Here is a 20341-nt window from a genome sequence, read left to right on the forward strand (position 1 = left end):
TAATCTACATATCAAAATAACTATTATAAACATTTAATTTTTAATTTCATGTTTTAAATTTATAAAATTTAAATTAGTTTTTTGTAAATAATTTTCCAAATTTTTTTGCAAAAATACATTGAACATTTGATATTAATTATCACTTTTTAATATTCTATGTATCTGTATATTATATTATGTTCTATTCAGCATAGGATATAGTAGTCCTTTAATCCTAATTGTATAATCACGTTCCTTGGATATAACGCAAAATTAATTTAGCTCCTGCATTGTATATAGTATTGAATGAGATAAGTGTATATTGCAGTACTGGTAGTGGTTAATCTAATCTCCTTTTTGGATAATAAATACTTGTGTACTAATTTTATAACTGCTATATCAAAACCAAAAATAAAAATAAATAAGAAATTCAAAAAGGATAATGTTTAATACAAAAACAATTGATATAAAAAATAAATGTATTTAACAAGCCAAACACAAATAGGTTTCTATACATATTCATAAAAGAGAAAAAATATTACTTTAATTATTTTATTATCCATATACGTAGGCAGAAACTCTGAACTACTAAGCGGCCCTGATTTTACAAATAAGCTGATATTCTCAACACCTCAATTAGGGCTTAACTGCACGATTTAATTAAAAGTACGAACGTGTAAAATTTAACAACGCTTTCTACGTTAAATATTAACATAGGCTATATGAAACTGGTTCTCTACAGTTTCCGCGTACACGACAAAGATACTTTGTAAATGTCTAGAGCGATATAATATTGACTGCTACTATACCATACCCTTTTAAATAATAATTCTTCTTCAAATAGAAAAATTTGAAATGTAAAAGAACAAATCACTTTATTTTGTTTCATGCGTAACACAATAAATTGTTTTTTGTTTGTTATTCAAACTTTTTATTTTTATTATTTGAACTATTTTAATTAATTTTTATATTTATACCTTTATGTGATGTTTGAAAGTAAATATATTGAAAATAATTATTTTTTGCGTATAGTTACTCATATTTTGTGACTTAATAGCATCATTAACATACATTTAAAAACAAACCTTTACGAATAATTATTTTCCAACATTATGCTGTGCTACTATGAAATATTGATTTTAGATTCTTCAAAAATATCTATATTATTGTTTTGAATTACTTCATTTCAAAGTAAATATGATATAAATTATATAACTTTATATACATACATCTCCTGTTAAAACTAAATTAATAACCTACAAAATATTTATATAAATATATAATTATAATTTCATAATGATCCGAAAAGATATTCTTCGGAGCTGATAGAAAGCTTTAATCAAGGGCAATATTATACTAACTTAACGATATTTTAATATTTAGATTGTCCCAAATTTGTTTTAGAAATTTGAATGTTGGTTAATTAAGTAATATTTACTAAGAATGTAGATATTTTAACGCTAATATGGAAAATATATTTTTATAATCATAAAATTAATTTTCTATTTTGCACTAACCAAAAAGAAAAATTCAAATTTATTTCTTAGAAAATATTTTACTGCTTTATTATCTAATGAAATATTTATAATAGACAAGAATCAAAGAGAATGTTCTGTGGCTTCTAGGAAACTTTATTCAAGAACAATATTGTATTAAGTGAACTTCGAATACTGGAATATTTACATGGTTATATTACCCTAACTTTACATTTGGGATTTCAAGATGGGTTAATTAAATGGATTTCTGAAGAATATCAACTTCTTAGTTTTGTATGAGGTCTGAAACTAAAATTAAACACTATTTTTTTTAATAATATATAGAATGAATTGATTTTATAGAATGAATTAAAAAAATATCAAGATAAGATATATAAGATTTCAATAATTTTATCTGCGATAATAAAGATCTGACAATCGTACTTTGGAAAATTATGCATAATATGCAACAAAACTAGGTGCTAGGTAGTTATTTATTGGTATTAATTAAAACGAAGTTAAATAAAAAATTAATTAACACTATTAAGACACAATTACTATGATTAATAATAAAATTAATAATCTTTTAATATAGGTATAGATAAATCCTTCAATAGGATTTGGAACTAATTCATAATCATTCATAATCATAATTATGAATGATCGAAGACTCGTTGAATTTTAGTTAATATCTTACGGTATATATAAAGCTTCAAAACTGTTACTTTTCGAAAATAAAATATTAGAATATACAAAACAATTTGTCAGTAATTAAATTTAATCGAGATAACTGTGTATTATTAGCAAATTCTATGTTTCACAGCTATGATGCCGATTTAAATTAATAATGAATAAATAGATATATATATAGGTACCTGTAACATTTAATTAGAAAATACGGTTTTATTAACCAAATCAAAATCCAAAATTAATACCGTAAAGTATATTGGAAACTGCTTTAATTTAATAAGTAGAAATATTTTGAATTTGTATAATTTAACAAGTTTAAATAATAGCGTTCAGCCTCATATTGATTTACAATTCTGAATATATTTATTCAGACATATTTTATGTATAAAAAGGACGTAAAATCTAAAATAAATAAAATTATTATATTATATTAAAAACAATATTTAGTATTTTTGATAAATAATATTTGAATAATAAATTTAAATATTAAATTTTTTACTCGAATAAAAAAGCTAAGATATTCAAGAGGTGTCGAGGAATAGATTAAAACACTTTACTTAGAGCAATGTTTAGTACATTTATGTCTTCTTAGGAAAATATAGCATTTTAGCATATACCTATAAGCTAGTTCGTTCTCGTTTATTTCTCTGAAGAATTCACTTACAGTCTCTTTGTACTTTGTTTTCTTACAAGTAAATTACACTGAGGAAAAACTATATTAGCCCCGTCCATGTTTCCAGATTAATCATTCAGTATCTCAAGGAAAAAATAAAACACATCATAGATTAGAACGCGCTTAACTGTGAAGCCCATTCAATGTACCATCCATAATATATCGTTCTTACGTTGAGGCAAAATATTTGTTTAAATTTTATTGAGGCATGCTCGCATCCCTGAATTTCTGCAATTGCAGCATCTTGAGTTATTTTTTAACATATAAAAGATCGCGCATTCTCTTAACAACTTGCTACAATCTTTATAGCGAAATACAGCGTACTCAAAAGACCTGGACAAAAGATTATCCAATATTATTGAGGTCGATCAATTTTTAAAAAAGTATTTATCAGAAGTTTGAAAAACTTTTTTTGCTTTTATTGGAAAGAAATTACATATTCATCATCACCATCATCATCTTCAGCTTATTCAACCATTTCCAATTATGATGTAGCCTCGCTCACATACTCCCTTTGCTATTTATTTGCTTGTTGGCTATGCGGGCTCAAGTTATCCTTGCTAATTTCCTAATTTCATGGTCCTATCTCAGGTTCGGTCTTCCTCTAGGTCTCTTAATTCCTCGTGGATACCATGCTGTAATTTTTATAGTCCATCTGTTGTCCGTTCTTCTTGCCATGTGTCCTTTGACATTTGAGTGATTTGACTCTGTGGATGACATCTATTACCTGGATCTTTTGTCGTATCCACTCTATTCTTGTACGGTCTCTCTTGGTTACTCACAACATATTTCGTTCCATTGAGCGTTGTGCAACCTGAAATTTTCTTATGATGTCCGTTTTAAGGGTCCAGGTTTCGCATGCATAGGTCATGACTGGTAGTACATATTGTTCGATTGTTTTCTTCATTAAATAGAGTGGCATTCTAGATATGAATATGATGAGTTTCTTTCGTACGTACTTTATGCTAATTCTAATTAATATATTATATTTTACTAGATTTAATTATTAGTTACTTTATTATTATATCACTCGTTAATTTTAAATGTTACAAAAGTTCAACAAGTAGAAACACATATGTAAAATATTTCAAAATAGCAGACTATAATGTGAATATGTATATGGCACCGGGTTTATATTAGCGTATAGGCGCCGAATTATGGGATATTTTTAGAATGTTTAAGGCAGAGATTTTAGTTAACGAAGCGCTTAAATGTTTTGAACCCAGTTCGAAACCGATATTCGAAAGCCGCCAGACGATCGATTTCGACTTGGCCATGCCCTTTTACGATTTAAACCAAAAACGTGCAACCGGTAATAAACGATTTTATACAGATTAATTCTTATTATCACACAGCGAACGGTTTCTAAAATTTCAATTAGGAAGAGACGGATACCCGAGCTGCACTATTCAAGTTCGTGATTTGGTCCTTTTTGAAAGTCTAAACTAACTGAAATCGACGATGTCATTATCGCAGAGTAAGGTATTCTGCAGATAACAGTTTAAATCGCCTACAATGGAAAGCGTTTTAGAATATTTGATTAATATTTGTTTGGTTAGATTTTTTTTCGTAAAAAATATCAATATTAATTTAAATTTTAATATACAGGATTGTTCACCACATACGACACGGAGTATTGTAGCTAAACGATTAGATTTTTACAAATTGTAAATTTTGGGTTCGTTGAAGGACTATTAGAGCTACAATTTAAAAATATTTTTACAAGATACAGAGTGTCCCAAATAAGTAAAAAATATCATAGTTGTATTTTTTTAAATGGAACACCCTGTATATTGTTCTATTTTTAGATTCTACGATTGAAATAAAGGTAAATTTGATTAGGTTTATCACACTTAAACCTTACCGTTTTTGAAATATTTTCAATTTTTTGAAATTGCAGTAAAAATTTTAAGCTTCATTTCTCCAAGGGTATCAAAGTTTTTAATACTAAATATTTACTGAAGATTATTTATTGATCAGATATTGTGTTGCAATAATAAAAATTTTACTACCTTATACAGAGTGTCCAAAAATTTATATTAAATAATTACTAGCTTTAAACGGCAATAATTTGGCTGTATATTTTACGTGAATCATATGCACAATTTAATTGTCTATCAAATTTTATTATACCATTTTTTACCTATCTCTTCAACTTTTTGTAGAAAATGCATTTTCTTATAATTTAGACCTCATTTATCACTATACCCATGGAATATTGACATTTCAGATTTGTTAAGCAACATATATGCACAAAATGTACAGATGGTGAACATTGCAAGCCCATTGGTATACCAAAAGAACTATTTAAATCTTTATAAAAGAGTATACGAATTAAATATACCACCATTATTTCCGACCAAAAATTAGTTAATTACATACTTTTAAATTGTTTTAATTAATAAAGTATTCTAAATAAATGTGGATTTGGCTCGGAAATCAATATAATAATAAATTATGAAAATAAACGTCTCTGTTTTCATAAATAAGTATTCGTCAAAAAATTAAATAAAATTTATAAGGCCGTTACTTTTTACCACACTGTCTAATACTCACACAAAATTCAGTTTTTTAGTATTTGGAGCAATTATTATTAATCAACGTAAATAATCAATTAATGAAGTTTGAATACTGGGATGATATTAATTGGTCCCCTTTAACAAAAAATATTTAAACAGTTTTTTTAATTTTTTTATGATATAAGCAAACTATATCGACAATATTAGTATATGTACTCTTTGAAAATTTGTTACATCTTTAAAAATAATCTGAAATTTCAATATTCCATGGGTATATTGATAAATAAGGTCTAAATTATAAGAAAATGCATTTTCTACGAAAACTTGAAGAGATAGGTAAAAAATGGTATAATAAAATTTGATAGACAATTACATTGTGCATCTGATTCACGTAAAATATATAGGGTGTTCTATTTAAATTAAACACGTTATTGCCGTTTAAAGCTAGTAATTATTTAATATACATTTTTGGACACTCTGTATAAGGTAGTAAATTTTTTATTATTGCAACATAATCTCTGGTCAATAAATAATCTTCAGTAAATATTTAGTATTAAAAACTTTGATACCCTTAGAGAAATGAAGCCTTAAAATTTTTACTGGAATTTCATAAAATTGAAAATATTTCAAAAACGGTAAGGTTTAAGTATGATGAACCTTAATCAAATTTACTTTTATTTTAAGCGTAGAATCTAAAAATAGAATAATATACAGGGAGTTCCATTTAAAAAAATACAACTATAATATTTTTTACTTATTTGGGACACTCTGTATCTTGTAAAAATATTTTTAAATTGTAGCTCTAATAATCCTTCAACGAACCCAAAACTTACAATTTGTAAAAATCTAATCGTTTAGCTACAATACTCCGTGTCGTATGTGGTGAACAACCCTGTATATATGTTGAAGGAAAAGTTGGAAATCAGTGATTGTTAACAATTACTAGTAAAAGCTCACATTTACTGTATTTGGTCGGACAACGTCAGTAAAAGCTCAACAGCTATTTTTGAAACCAACTTTTACTAGTGAATGCTAGCTAGCATTCCCTGGACGATAGCAGTGAGTTTGAAAGATTTAGTTCAAAGGAGATAAATAAAAAAATAAAGATAAGTTGAATAATAGGCAATATAAGGATAACATTAAATTGGGCTAAACGTTGGCAACGTTGACAGACATCTGGCGTAAATTCGCTTTGTTTTTTATGGTTATGTATAATTTTTTTGTTATCGTTGTAAAAGGTGAAGGTACGGTATTTTCTCTATAGAAGAAATTTTCTGTGAAAAATTAAGGTAAACTAGGCACTTGCAATAATGTTATAGTGCTTATTTTTGCAATATAATGAAGTCCTAGCAAAAGTTAAGCGTGCAAGAGAGAAAGATGTTAAGGAACCTAGTGACTATGAACTTATTAAATGTTTTGATATGCTTGAAGTAGCGGGTTTGAAAAAACGAATAACTCCCGTTGAAGAAATTTCGGGCATACCTTATTTTTTCCACGATGAAGAACTTTATTAAAAAAAACCTTGTACCAATAAGTAATCTTATGTTTATCATTGTTTTTTAAATTGTTTTGTACGCTTTAAAATGTTTACTCTGTTTTCCCTTTTAATATTTAGAAAGTTATGTCGTTATTTTCTATAATTTTTAATAAATAGACTAAAAAAGTAAATTATAATTTTAAGATATGTGGATCAGCTGAATATTGAGGTAATCCAATATTCTTAAAAGTTTTATTTGTTCTAACTTCCACCAACATTCTTCCTCACCACACTCGCCCTCGACAATAGAATAACTTTTACTGACAACCTTTAGTAAATGTTACTTTCACTAGTGAATGTTAGAAATTATTAAGAAAAGTCGACACAATCTCTTAATACCACATTCACTTGCCCAATGCGTAATTGCTAGCATTTCCTAGTGAATGTTAACAATTACTGATTTTCCGACTTCTGTAACATATACAATTATTATATTTTAATAAAAATTATATTTATTTAATAACTTACGCATAACGTAAAAGTATGTTAAATGAGAGTTAAATAACTGTGACGGTTGTTCGTTATATTTATTCAAAAGAAATATTATTCTTGTATGATGTATTTTCGTTCTTTTTACTCACTCGACAGATTTTATATTTATAAGCGCTGATATGTTTGCTAAAAGTCCTTTTTTAATTTTATTTTAAACCTTCCAAAGCTTTGAAACATAATTAAATAAAGCAAGTATAAAATATCCGTTGTAAACACTCTTTGTTAACTTTTAAACTTTTTTCATTATGTATGTAATGAAATATCCAGCAAAATATCCATTTTCCTTTATATATTTTAATAAATACAGGATAATTTTTAAAAATTTGAACAAAATGCTTTCTCTGAAAAATACCAAACACGAATTTTCTCATGAAGCTCATTCTATACTATTAAAATAATATTCTGATGAATTAATGTTTTCACTGGAACCAGAATTTTAATAATTAACTCTGTTTAAAAATTCAGTTCAGTATCTTTAATCTGGCTTATTAAATTTGAACACCATGGAAATAATAAATTTAAATATACAGGGTGGTCCGAACTGTATTCCGGAAACTTCGGCAGCATATTCTGCAGATAAAAATAAGTAAAAAAGTTCGTATAAATGTATGTCCTAAAATGCTTGGTTTCGGAGATACAGGGTGTGGAAGTTTCATTTTTATTTCGATTTTTTCTAAATAATTTCTAAAGTAACATCAATATTTGGATGAAAATTGGTGTCTGGGAGTTTTTCAACATGAGAAATTTGATTTTGATGTCAATATGACTCCTACTAATAGAGGGCGTCACCTACATATTTTTTAACCGGTTTGAAGAGTAATAACTTTTCGTCCGTTCCTGTATAAAACTACTGAGTAAAAAATATACATTTACGACGTTTTTCACGTGAAAAAGGTCTCTTGGTAATAATCGCTATGAGTAATGGTTTTCGAGATTTGAAATCGTAATTATCAATACCTGTCATCATTGACATAAATTAAATAGATAGACTAGATAGTTATTAGACTGAAATCATAAATTTGAAATGTTTTTGTGCCAAAAGTTCAACAGGAACTGTTTTATCATCATTTTTTGCAGAAAAATTTATGATTAATTTAAAAAAATTAAAATTTTCCAAATTTATTATTTCAGTGAATTAAATATCTACTCAACGTGATTATTTTTCGTAATGACATGTATTGACTATTTCCATTCTACATATCTTAAGAATGGTTGCTCGTAGCGATTTTTACAAAGAGGTATTTTTTACGTAAAAAGTGTTGGAAATGTATATTTTTTTCTCTCGGTAGTTTTATACAGGTACGGACAAAAAGTTATTACGCTTCAAAACAGTTAAAACACATGTAGGTGGCGCCCTCTACCAGTAGTAGTCATATTGACATCAAAATCAAATGTCTCATGTCAAAAACCACCCAAACACCAATTTTCATCCAAACGTTGACGTTACTAAAAAAATGAAACTTCTACACCCTGTATCTCTGAAACTAAGCAATTTAGGACATACATTTATACGACCTCTTTTACTTATTTTTATCTGCAGAATATGCTGCCGAAGTTTCTGGAATACAGTTCGGACCACCCTGTATATCGTATGAGATTGAAAAAACGGTATCCAGTTTTTTATTAGTTTTATATTAAGCGCATCTGTAGATACAGACAAATTTCCTATTCAAAGCATATTCATCTGATTAATACATTAAGCTTCCTGATCAAAGCTTAAAAATAACTTTTTCTAAAATGATTTAACGAATTAATCAAAATTCACAGTAGACTTAACAATAGTGGATCTGCAAAGTTCACCATAATATATCAACACTGAATTAAATTTTTCATTTTGATGAATTAGTGTTCACCACAATATATCACTATAGTCCAAATTAAAAAAAAGGTTGTATTTTGTGGAATATAATAGCGAATCGTTCATTTTTGCCAAAAGAGAATTCTTCAAAAGAGAGAAGTTATTGAAAAATTAATTTGAATCTAGAGTAATCTGAATCCAAAAAACTAAGCAGCTTCTCAGTTTGAAACGACCCTAAGGTACCTTAAAAACCTACCAAGTGGTCAACATTTACTTAAATATCATCCAAAAATGGATCTAAGTAAAACCCATAAATATAGAGCAACTTGGTTGTAAGTATGGCAGCACAGTTCTGGTAAAGTCTCTTCCACCTTGTTAAGGATAAATTTAACTACCATTAAGAGCCTTCGTAGATTTTAAAAAATATAAATGTTTTTAGAAGCTTGGTTTGGTAGATTTGTCTATATTATGTTACTACTAGAAGTTTAAACGACTTAATTGTTTGAAACAGAAAAATATTTTTTTTAGTATTTTAACCTTGAATTATTGATGATTTGTATTTTTTAACATATTTATTCAGAACAATGGCGTCTACAAGCTAGTCCAAGTGTCTTTTTAAATATAAAGGTTTTATTTTTTCACACAAGTCATGAAAGATTAAATTTTCATGACTCGTATTCGATTATAGATATAAACTCTGAACTTTTTAAGTCATAATATTCATAAATATGATACATGTTTCTTCGAATATGGTAAACAATGATTCAGTATTGAAACTTTAAGAATTTTGAACTTCCATTCTCTTTATTTATTTTTGCTTACACAACATTTCAGTGAGATGTATCACTGACCAATCCACCAATTCTCCACAATACAGAAACCACTTAAAAACGCACCAATAATCCAGGTATTCTTAGCGGTCAATCTCGTGCTTGTCTTTAACCCGTTTATCCAACTTTATCATGGATGAATAATCTGTTCTAGTTAGTGATAAGCAAGACTGATATTGGTCTTTCATAAAGTACTCGACCAAGACCAATACTAGCATTGACTGATCTGCAAGACCAAGACCAAGACAGACCAGTACAAGACTTACACAAAACCAAGATTTATCAACGAAGACTCTTAAGGTCTTGCCATTTTTTACATTTTTTATTTGCATCACATTTTTCAAAGATATTAATTAAAAAGAAATAACAAAATTTTCATTTATACTTAACTCTCATTATTATGGTAGCTGTCAACAATAATCCATATTCCTAACAGTTTTTTTCTCGAAACATACCGAATATATCCGTATTTGTTATAACGTTGAAAAAAAATGTTCTTTGAACCATTAAAATAAATAAATATGATATGTTAAAAAAAATTACTTATGTTCAAAATTATTATTTTGGCTTGCAAATAACTCCCGGCTTTTGCATATAGGAAGCAATGCTGATTCATATACAGGCTGGTCCGAACTGTATTCCGTAAACTTTGGCAGCATATTCTGTAGATAAGTAGATAAGTAGATAAGTTAAAAAGTTCGTATAATGTATGTCCTAAAATGCTTAGTTTTGGAGATACAGGGTGTAGAAGTTTTATTTTTATAACGATTTTTTCCAAATAATTTCTGAAGGAACATCAATATTTGGATGAAAATTGGTGTCAGTGTTTTCTGACATGAGAAATTTGATTTTGATGTCAATATGTCTCCTACTTGTAGGTGCCGCCTCCTACATGTTTTTTAACTGTTTTGAAGAGTAATAACTTTTCATCCGAACCTGTATAAAACTACTGTGATTTTTTAATCGCTACGAGCAACCGTTATCAAGATATTTAGAATGGAGTTAGTCAATAGATATCATTATTGACAAAAAATAAACATGTTGAGTAGATAGTTTATTATCGAATTAATCAAATTTTTCACCGAAAAAAATGACGATAAAACAGTTTCTGTTGAACTTTTGGCAGAAAAACATTTCAAGTTTATGATTTCTGTCTAATAACTATTTAGTCAACATGTTTAATTGATGTCAATGATGACATCTTCATGATTCTAAATATCTCGACAACCGTTAAGGTCGATTTATAAACTGAAAACGTCGCGGTTCGACGCCCGACGTTACGGACGGTAAAAAGTTTTTTTATACGCAGGATGTTTTGTTAATTATAAATTTTTCGGTTGTTGTTGCGGTTGACGTTTTACGTCAAAAATTAACCAATTTTTAACTTCGACAGGAACGTTGACCTTGAAACGTTAGTAATAGCCAATAGAAATAATCGCAACCGCAACGTCGAACCGCACCGTTTTCAATTTATAAATCGACCTTTACTCGTAACGATTTTTACCAAGAGACCTTTTTTACGCAAAAAAATGTCGCAAATTTATATTTTTTACTTAATAATTTTATACAGGTACGGACGAAAAGTTATTACTCTTCAAAGCAGTTAAAAAATATGTTTGTGGTGACCTCTACAAGTAGAGGTCATATTGACATCAAAATGAAACTTTTCTTGTCAAAAATCTCTCCCAGACACCAATTTTTATCCAAATAGTGACGTTACTTCAGAAATTATTTGGCAAAAATTGAAATAAAAATAAAACTTCTACACCCTGTATCTCCGAAAGTAAGCATTTTAGGACATACATTTATACGAACCTTTTTACTTATTTTTATCTGTAGAATATGCTGTTGAAGCTTCCGGAATACAGTTCGGGCCACCCTGTAGATATACCCCTAGATATACACCCTAGATATACATCCTATAGAATGCTGATTCAGTATAGTATATTGAAGGATAAGGAATTAGAATAAATATAAGAAAAGGAAGCAATGCTGATTCAATATATATTGAAAAACATTATCACACAAATATTGTTTCTTTCTTTAAGGTTCATCTGTATTAAGTTACTTGAAAAACTGTGTAGAAAGTGCCTCTAGTCTATATCGGATGCGTCTCAAAAGTGCTCACCCCTATAATTTTCTTATTTTTTCAGATAAAAAAAACGAGATTTGGTATGTTAGTATATGACATAAATTAGGATTGATTGACGTATTCAATTGTTTTCGGTCACTTCCTGTTTCACCGGAAATGAAAACAACTTTTGATTTTTAAATGGCACTCTCGGTATTTTTTTACTTTATTCGATAGAAAATGACACTCTGAATACAATCACATATCATATGTCAAAATGTAATTTTCTATCGAATAAAGTAGATAAATACCGAGGGTGCCATTTAAAAATCAAAAGTTGTAGTCATTATCGGCGAAACAGGAAGTGACCGAAAACAATCGAATACGTGAATCAATCCTAATTTATGTCATATACTAACATACCAAATCTGGTATTTTTATCTGAAAAAATAAAAAAGTTATAGGGGTGAACCCTTTTAAGATGCCAAAAAGTCTATTAAAAAAGTGAAAGACTTGCAAGCGTCTTGTAGCAAGATCAAGACTGGATCCGGCAAAACCAAGACCAAGAGTCTTGGTCTTGGCCTTGCATTTGCTCATCGCTAGCTCTAGTATACTAGCTCAGTAGTTTTAGGATTTAGATTAGTTCACACATGATATCAGTTAGTGATATATCTGACCAAAACGTTGTGTAAGTAAAAATAAATATCGACAACGGACGGCCGAATAATCTTAGTTTCATAATACCTGTCTAATTAGGCCTTAAAATAACTCTCTAACCTCTCTATCCAGAGCTTAAACGTTCCCGGTAATACGTGAATCGGCCCTAAACCCGATTGGCCAACGCGAAGGACGCAATTACGCTTTTAAAATTCGACAATCCGAATCGGAACCGACAGACGGCCGGACGGAATGAATGACGTGCACCTACGTGGAAACAAAAATTGCGTGGAGGCAATTAGGCCGTCGCCATCGCCGTCGAAATGGCCGTAAATTTGATCGAAATGTGGCATAAGATGGGTATTTTTGGAGCGGGGAATCGATAGCGAGGTGGTGGTGCGTCCCATGGAGCGTGACGACGGATCCGGGCTTCGGACTAGGACGAATAGTTCGGACGATTTCGAGGAGAATTAAAACTGCGCAGGTAAGTGAAAAACTTTTTTAATCTAGTTTATAGGAATGTTTTTTTTTTGTTTCAAATAAGAGTCTATTTACGCATTTTAACTATAAAAAACCGTATAACCGAGAAAAAACGCCGTCAAAGACGGCTAGAGAATGACATTCGATAATTTTGGCGAGGTCTGTCTCTATACGCCATTTATTAAAAATGGACGCAAAATTAGTCAAAAATTAACACTAATTTATTAGAGGATTAAGAAAGATATACAGGGTGGTCCGAACTGTATTCCTGAAGCTTCGGAAACATATTCTGTAGATAAAAATAAGTAGAAAAGTTCGTATAAATGTATGTCCGAAAATGCTTAGTTTTGAAGATACAGGGTGTAGAAGTTTCATTTTTATTTCGATTTTTTCCGAATTTCTGATGTAACGTCAATATTTGGATAAAAATTGGTGTCTGGGAGTTTTTTGACAGAAGAAATTTGATTCTGATGTCAATATGACTCTTATTTGTAGGGGGCGCCACTTACATGTGTTTTAACTGTTTTGAAGAGTAATAACTTTTCGTCCGTACTTGTATAATACTACTGAGTGAAAAAATATACATATCCGTGATTTTTTGCGTAAACAAATTTTCTTGGTAAAAATCGCTACGAGCAACCGTTCTGAAGATAATGAGAATGGAAATAGTCAATACATGTCATTATTGACTAAAAAGAAACATGTTGAATAGATAGTTATTGGACTGAAATGATAAATTTGGGAACTTTTTATTTTTTCTACGAAAATAAAACAATTTCTGTTGAACTTTTGGCACGAAAACATATCAAAGTTATGATATCAGTTCAACAAGTATTTATTTAACATGTTTAATTTATGTCAATAATGACAGGTATTTATAATTTCGATTCTAAATATCTCGAGAATCATTACTCGTAGCGATTTTTACCAAGAGACTCTTTTTACGTAAAAAACGTAAATTTATATTATTTTACTCGATAGTTTTATACAGGTACGGACAAAAAGTTATTTCTCTTCAACTCAATTAAAAATATGTAGGTGGCGTCTTCTACAAGCAGAAAATCAAATTTCTCATGTAAACAAACTCACAGACACCAATTTTCATATAAATATTGACGTTACTTGAATTATTTGGCAAAAATTGAAATAAAAATGAAACTTCTACATCCGGTATATCCGAAACTAAGAATTTTAGGACATACATTTATACGAACTTTTTTACTTATTTTTATCTGCAGAATATTTAAGTTTCCGGAATACAGTTCAGACCACCCTGTATTTCCATAACCATATATTTCCACCCTATACCTTTCCATAAAAGCTGTAATAAATTTCTATCGCTATCTTTAAAGTAAATAAAATATGATACACACACCGCAAAAGTATAGGGATATTACAATTTTATCCAGCCATCGTCAGTAATTTTATTATTTGCATTTCTGATATAATGAAATTAAAATAAACAAATAGTTTACAGGACGTATTGGAAATAAAAATGCGAAATTTACCGAATTTTTCAAATTTACCTTGATTTTTATTGAACTCAAAAAAAATACACACATTTTTTTTTATTCTAAACTGTGAATTAAAAAAAAAGATAAAACCATTTTTACTTAATAAAGGGTATGGCATCCTCTACTGTTCATTACAGCCCTACATCGTCTCTCCATGCTCCTGATCAGGTTGTCGATCTCTTCTTGAGGTACAGCCTGCCACGCTGCATTCACGGCCCGAACCAGATCCCTACGAGTTTCACGAGGCATACCCATTCTCAAAATTCTTCTTTGGACCGCGTCCCATACGTGCTCGATGGGGTTGAGGTCAGGAGATTGTGCCGGCCAGGGTAAGATGTTTAATTGATGAGCATTGATAAACTCACTTACCACTCTGGCTGTACGAGGCCGTGCATTGTCATGCATGAGAATGAAGTTTCTCCCAAAATCATTGGCATATGGTAACACGACAGGCTCAAGAATTAAATCACGATATGTGATTCCTGTTAGAAACCTTTCAAGAAAAACGAGATCGGTTTTTCGGCCTAATTGGACTGCTCCCCAGACCATAACTGTTCCACCTTGATAAGGGTGCACTTCCTGAACATGATCCAACCGAATAAGATTTCCCGGTTCTCTCCATACCCTAAGCCTTCTCGAATCTGGATGAATTCCAAAGCGTGACTCATCCGTGAAGAGAACATGGGTCCATTGTTCATTCGACCACTGAACATGATCTTGAGCCCACAAATATTGTACCCCTCGATTTCCTTTCGTTAAGGGTTGAGCTCTCCAGGGGCGTCTGCTTCTTAAGTTGACCTCTCTTAATCTATTGCGAACAGTGTCAGGACTAACGGTTACATTATGTGTTTTCTGGAGAATTAAACTAAGCTCTGGTGCTGTAAGAGTCGGTCGGCGTCGAGCATTTAATTGTAAAAAATGATCTTGCTGAGGGGTAGTAATGCGATATCGCCCTGTGTGCCTTTCAGCAACATCACCACTTTCACGGTAGCGTGTACTTAATCGCGATATTACACTTTGCGTTGTATTTAATGCTCTAGCTACGTCGATTTGGCGCATTCCAGCTTCGAGCATACCCATGGCCCTTTGCATTTCGTCTCTGCCAGTTATCATAAAAACATAGCCAGTACAGGTTAAATTCGAACAATGGATGCTAGGTGCTTTTTATACATTTGACAAAAAATGCACAAACACTTCTGCAAATATCCCAAATTTAGAAATAACTAGTGTGACTACTTCGTTTCAATCGAAGTAGAAAGAATCGGCCTACAAATATGTGGTTGTTTATTCAAAACATTTATTTTTAACTTTAATAAAATGATACCTATAGATTTTTCCGGTGTGTGTATTTTAATGTCTATTTTCTTTTCTCGTGAACATATTTCCAAAATAAAAACACTAAATCACCACAACATTAGCAGATGATTATAAACTTCTAGTTTATAATCATCTGCTGATGATGCTAACATGGTTAGCGAAACGCGCGTCTAGTGTAAAAGTAAAAGTGTTTTGGTGTATTGTGGTGATTTAGTGTTTTTATTTTGCTGTGTAACACCAAAGGTTCCAACCCTCAACTGTAATTAACATATTTCCATTTAATTTACTTACGGTATTAGGAATACATAATTATATGAAATTTTGTTGCTAGGATGAAACTAAAATGATGTACATTTTGTCATGTCGTGAGTGAATGTTAACATAATTAAAAATGTGGCTTCATAGTTCCCTATTGTCATCCCGAACGTCCTTTATGAATGGACTTTCAAAAGGCTCAAAACTCAATCAACTAAAGTTATACAGTGAAGGGAACAAAGTGTGGTGAGCAGACGAAGTGAAAATAGGATATTGAAGTAGAACTATAAAAAAAGTGTTTCTCAAAATTTTCAGTAATAAGTAAAGTATATAATACTGACAGTTCGAAGAATAAGTTTTATGATTAAGCGGATTTTCACTTTGACAGTTAAAAAAAATCGAATCATAAATTTTCTAGAAAAATACTTATAATAAAAATACATTTTGATTATACTCTACCAATAAAATTTTGAAATAAGATATTAAAAATAATAAGATAACTCAGTTTTTTTTATATTTCTGTCGTTATAATATTTTATGCAGTTTCAAACAGAACCTTTGAATTTTTAGGACTATTAGATATTAGCTTAAAATATAACAAATTTTTATCCGTATACCTATCTAAAATTAAATATATAGTTAATCCAACGAACCACACTGTCACTGTCAGGCACCCTCTCATTGGACAAACTATATACAAAAATGACTGTTATTTATTAGTTGTAATGCGCAAATAGGCTCTTACCAGATTTATTTTTTTATGGTTAAAAATACTGGAATGACAATGAAATTTTTGGTCAAATTTAAAGTGTTATATTTTTGTTATTTTTAGCCTTATTTTCATGAATTGTTTAACAAGCTGTATATAATTATATCACCTTTTATTCGTAAACTCAGTTTTTTATAAACTTTAGTATTTGGCATATTATACAGAGTTAATCGAAATTACCCATCGTTTTTCTACCCTAACTTTAAAACACCCCGTGCAATAATTTCGTGTGTAAATTTTACTAAAATATAATTTTACGGTCAGAACCATGTCTCCTGAGCATTTTGTTTTTTGGATCATGTCAATACATGCCTTGGTTAATTTTTAAGAGCGAAATGAGCTTGCCACCGACAATTTGCAATGATTTCATTTATCATTTCTTTTTTGAAGTTATTTTTCAATGTGACAAGGCAGCTTTGATTATTATTGTGAACTATATACTACTATGGACTACCCAGGGGTTAGAGGACGTGAAGCAGTACCAGCTTCATTAAATGAACTTCGCTTGGTCCTTAAGGAAGAATGGGAAAACATAATGCAATATGATATATGCAGCCTCAATGATAGTATGAGCGAATAGTATATTTATGTTAGACCTAAAATAGCCGAATAGAAGAAAAAATTATAAAGTTTTGATATGTTGAGATTAGACGCACCAAAAGGAGACTTTTCAAAATCAAAAGAGTTCTTAACTTTAATGTGTGAGCTTCACCCCAAAAAACCACCCCCAATACGCCCTTCGATGGTTTCTCGCTTTTTTCTCAGAACCTATTGGTCCCACAAAAAATTTTATACTTACCGAAAATATTCCTTATAAAATTTTCTACAAAAAAGTTTCTATTCATTATTTATATTTATCCAACGCATTTCGAGCAATAATCGTTTGAAAAATGGAGGTTGCCTTTCAAATTATAGTCTCCCAAGGTATTTTAAGTAGAAAAGTAAGAAGTATCTAACTAAAAAAAAACTAAAGAAATCATGAAAATAGGGCTAAAAATAACAAAAATATAACACTTTAAATTTGAACAAAAATTTCTCCGTTGCGTTTTTTTTTGAGTGTAGAAAATTAAATATTTTGTGAATGAAAAACAAAACAGTAGCTTTTATAATTTACAATTTTTTCTGTTTGTTTAAAATGTTAGTTAATTAAAAAAAATAATAGGTGTCAGAATAAGAGCGTAAAAACATAAAAATTGTTTAAATAGAATATCAAAGGAAACCTCTTTGATGTTTTTTTTGGTACATTTTTTTAATTATTATGGCAAGTGGCTTTAACTCTCATCAAATATTTGCTGTAATTGTTCAATTCACGAACTGGGGCGCGTTTAATTTAATGAAACTATATAATTTGAAAATTTCAGCAGCAATAAAATGATATTCCAGTGAAAAGTACCTTACTTAGATTATTAATTTAAGTTTTAATTTTGGGCTATATATTTCGATTTAATTGCCATTTTATATGGAGTACCTAATTAAATTACAGGGATTTAATTTGATTATGTCATGATTACGCTTATACCTAGGGCAGTTTTTGTTCCAATCTGTGAACTTCAAAGAAACCCTTTGTTATTTAATTAATTGAATGAAACCCTTTAGTATATGTCACGAGCTTTAAAGGACATAATATGATTCAGTGAAAGTTAAAATTAAATGCTGTAATATAATTACTAGAACAATTTTGTTTAGAAGAAAAAATACATAAAATTTTTGGTTTTGCAAATAAAGTTGTAACTAATAAATTATAGAGATTTTTTTATATTCCAAAAAATATATTATTAATTTTTTAGTTTAATTTTTTTATGTGCCACTTTTACTGTTCATTTTTATAGTAGGTATACCGGGTGCGTCTCAAAAGTTGCTCACCCCTATAACTTTTTTATTTTTTCACATAAAAAAACCAGATTTGGTATGTTAGTATATGACATAAAATAGGGTTGATTGACGTATTCAATTGTTTCTGGTCACTTCCTGTTTCACCGGAAATGACTACAACTTTTGATTTTTAAATGGCACCCTCGGTTGTTTTTTACTTTCTTCGATAGAAAATGACATTCTGAATGGAATGACATCATATGTCAACTTTTGACATTTTCGCTTTAAAAAAAAAATCGTATTTTAAACTTCAATTTAGAGTTTCATGGCTGTGTTAAAAACACTAATTTTTAATAAAGGAGCATGCAAATAGATTTGAGCGTCTAATCCTTTTCGTGTCTTATCCTGGTCGGTTTAATGATGCCCAAATCGTATTTTTAGCCATAGCTCATATTTGGAAAAAACATTTTTTTACGAATAATTTGGTACCACCACAGATTAGGTATCCTAAAAGTATACAGATAAAAATCTTGTCCCTAATTCATGGTACGAAAATTGTTTTTTATGACGATGGCCAAACGAGGCAAATTTCCTGTGCGCAAAAATAAACTCGCGTAAAATAACAATAAACAGCGTAATAGAGAGATATCGCTAAACCGAATAGCGTGCATGGACGTTAATAAGGCCAGGTGTTATTTCCTTAGGTGGTATTAACTCTCTTCATTTATAGTTATCGGATCGGAAAGATCCGCTATTTAAACTTAACCTAACTTTGAATTTAAAACTTTGAAATTGTTTTGTTTACTAGGTATTTGAAAACTAAAGGGCTAAAGTGCTTATTTCCAGTGCTTTACTGTTCAACGTCTGCTTTACTGTTCAACGGGTTTAGGGCAACAAGCAACAAACTCTCTTAGAAGGGCTAAGTCGTCATCTGCTGTAAACCTAAGACTCTTTATAGGTTTTTTAGTATTGGAAGAGGTGGAATCCATATTTTGGGCCATATTTATTTAATTAAAACTAATCCCAGCTACTTAAATCTCAATTTACCTAATAAAACTAAAGCAATAATTCAAAACAATTCAAACATAACCTAAAATAAAAGATCTCGCCGGCCGGCTCCGGTTGTCAAATACCCGCACATGCCCATTTAAGCAATTTTTAAACGTTATCAGAGGTTATTTAGAAAGAGCGCTTGGTGTAATTGATCCGCAAATTACGTCAGGCGGTAACGTTATTAGCGGGTGTTGCGTTAAAATTGACTCGCGCATATCGTAACCATGATAAGGTACGCGTAAATACTGGATGACGCTATTCGGTTTTCCGATATCTCTCTAATAACTGCGCCGGTCAGGCGCTGTGCACAATTTTAGAGGCCATAAGTGGGCGTGCTATGTGCGCAAACTAGTCACCTAACTAGTGCCCGATTCCGAAAATTGGAACCACGAAAAACAATAAACTTGGTATTTCGAGTTA

The 20341-nt window shown here is 30.0% G+C and overlaps 1 protein-coding gene across 8 annotated transcripts in view; it reads left to right on the forward strand.

The window, feature by feature from the left end:
- Positions 1–20341, forward strand: part of LOC115878260 (cAMP-specific 3',5'-cyclic phosphodiesterase) — a 743109-nt gene that overhangs the window by 274217 nt on the left and 448551 nt on the right. Inside the window, exon 1 of one of the 8 annotated variants that reach the window (XM_030894686.1) lies at positions 13068–13205. The exons of the other annotated variants lie outside the window; for them this stretch is intronic. The gene's annotated coding sequence lies outside the window, so the exon portion shown is untranslated. Of the gene's footprint in view, positions 1–13067; positions 13206–20341 lie in introns of those variants that run through there. 8 annotated transcript variants of the gene reach the window in all.

The sequence above is a fragment of the Sitophilus oryzae genome, unplaced genomic scaffold, assembly GCF_002938485.1.
Source record: "Sitophilus oryzae breed Bouriz unplaced genomic scaffold, Soryzae_2.0 scaffold_1507_pilon_pilon, whole genome shotgun sequence".
Classification (NCBI taxonomy): Eukaryota; Metazoa; Arthropoda; class Insecta; order Coleoptera; family Curculionidae; genus Sitophilus; species Sitophilus oryzae.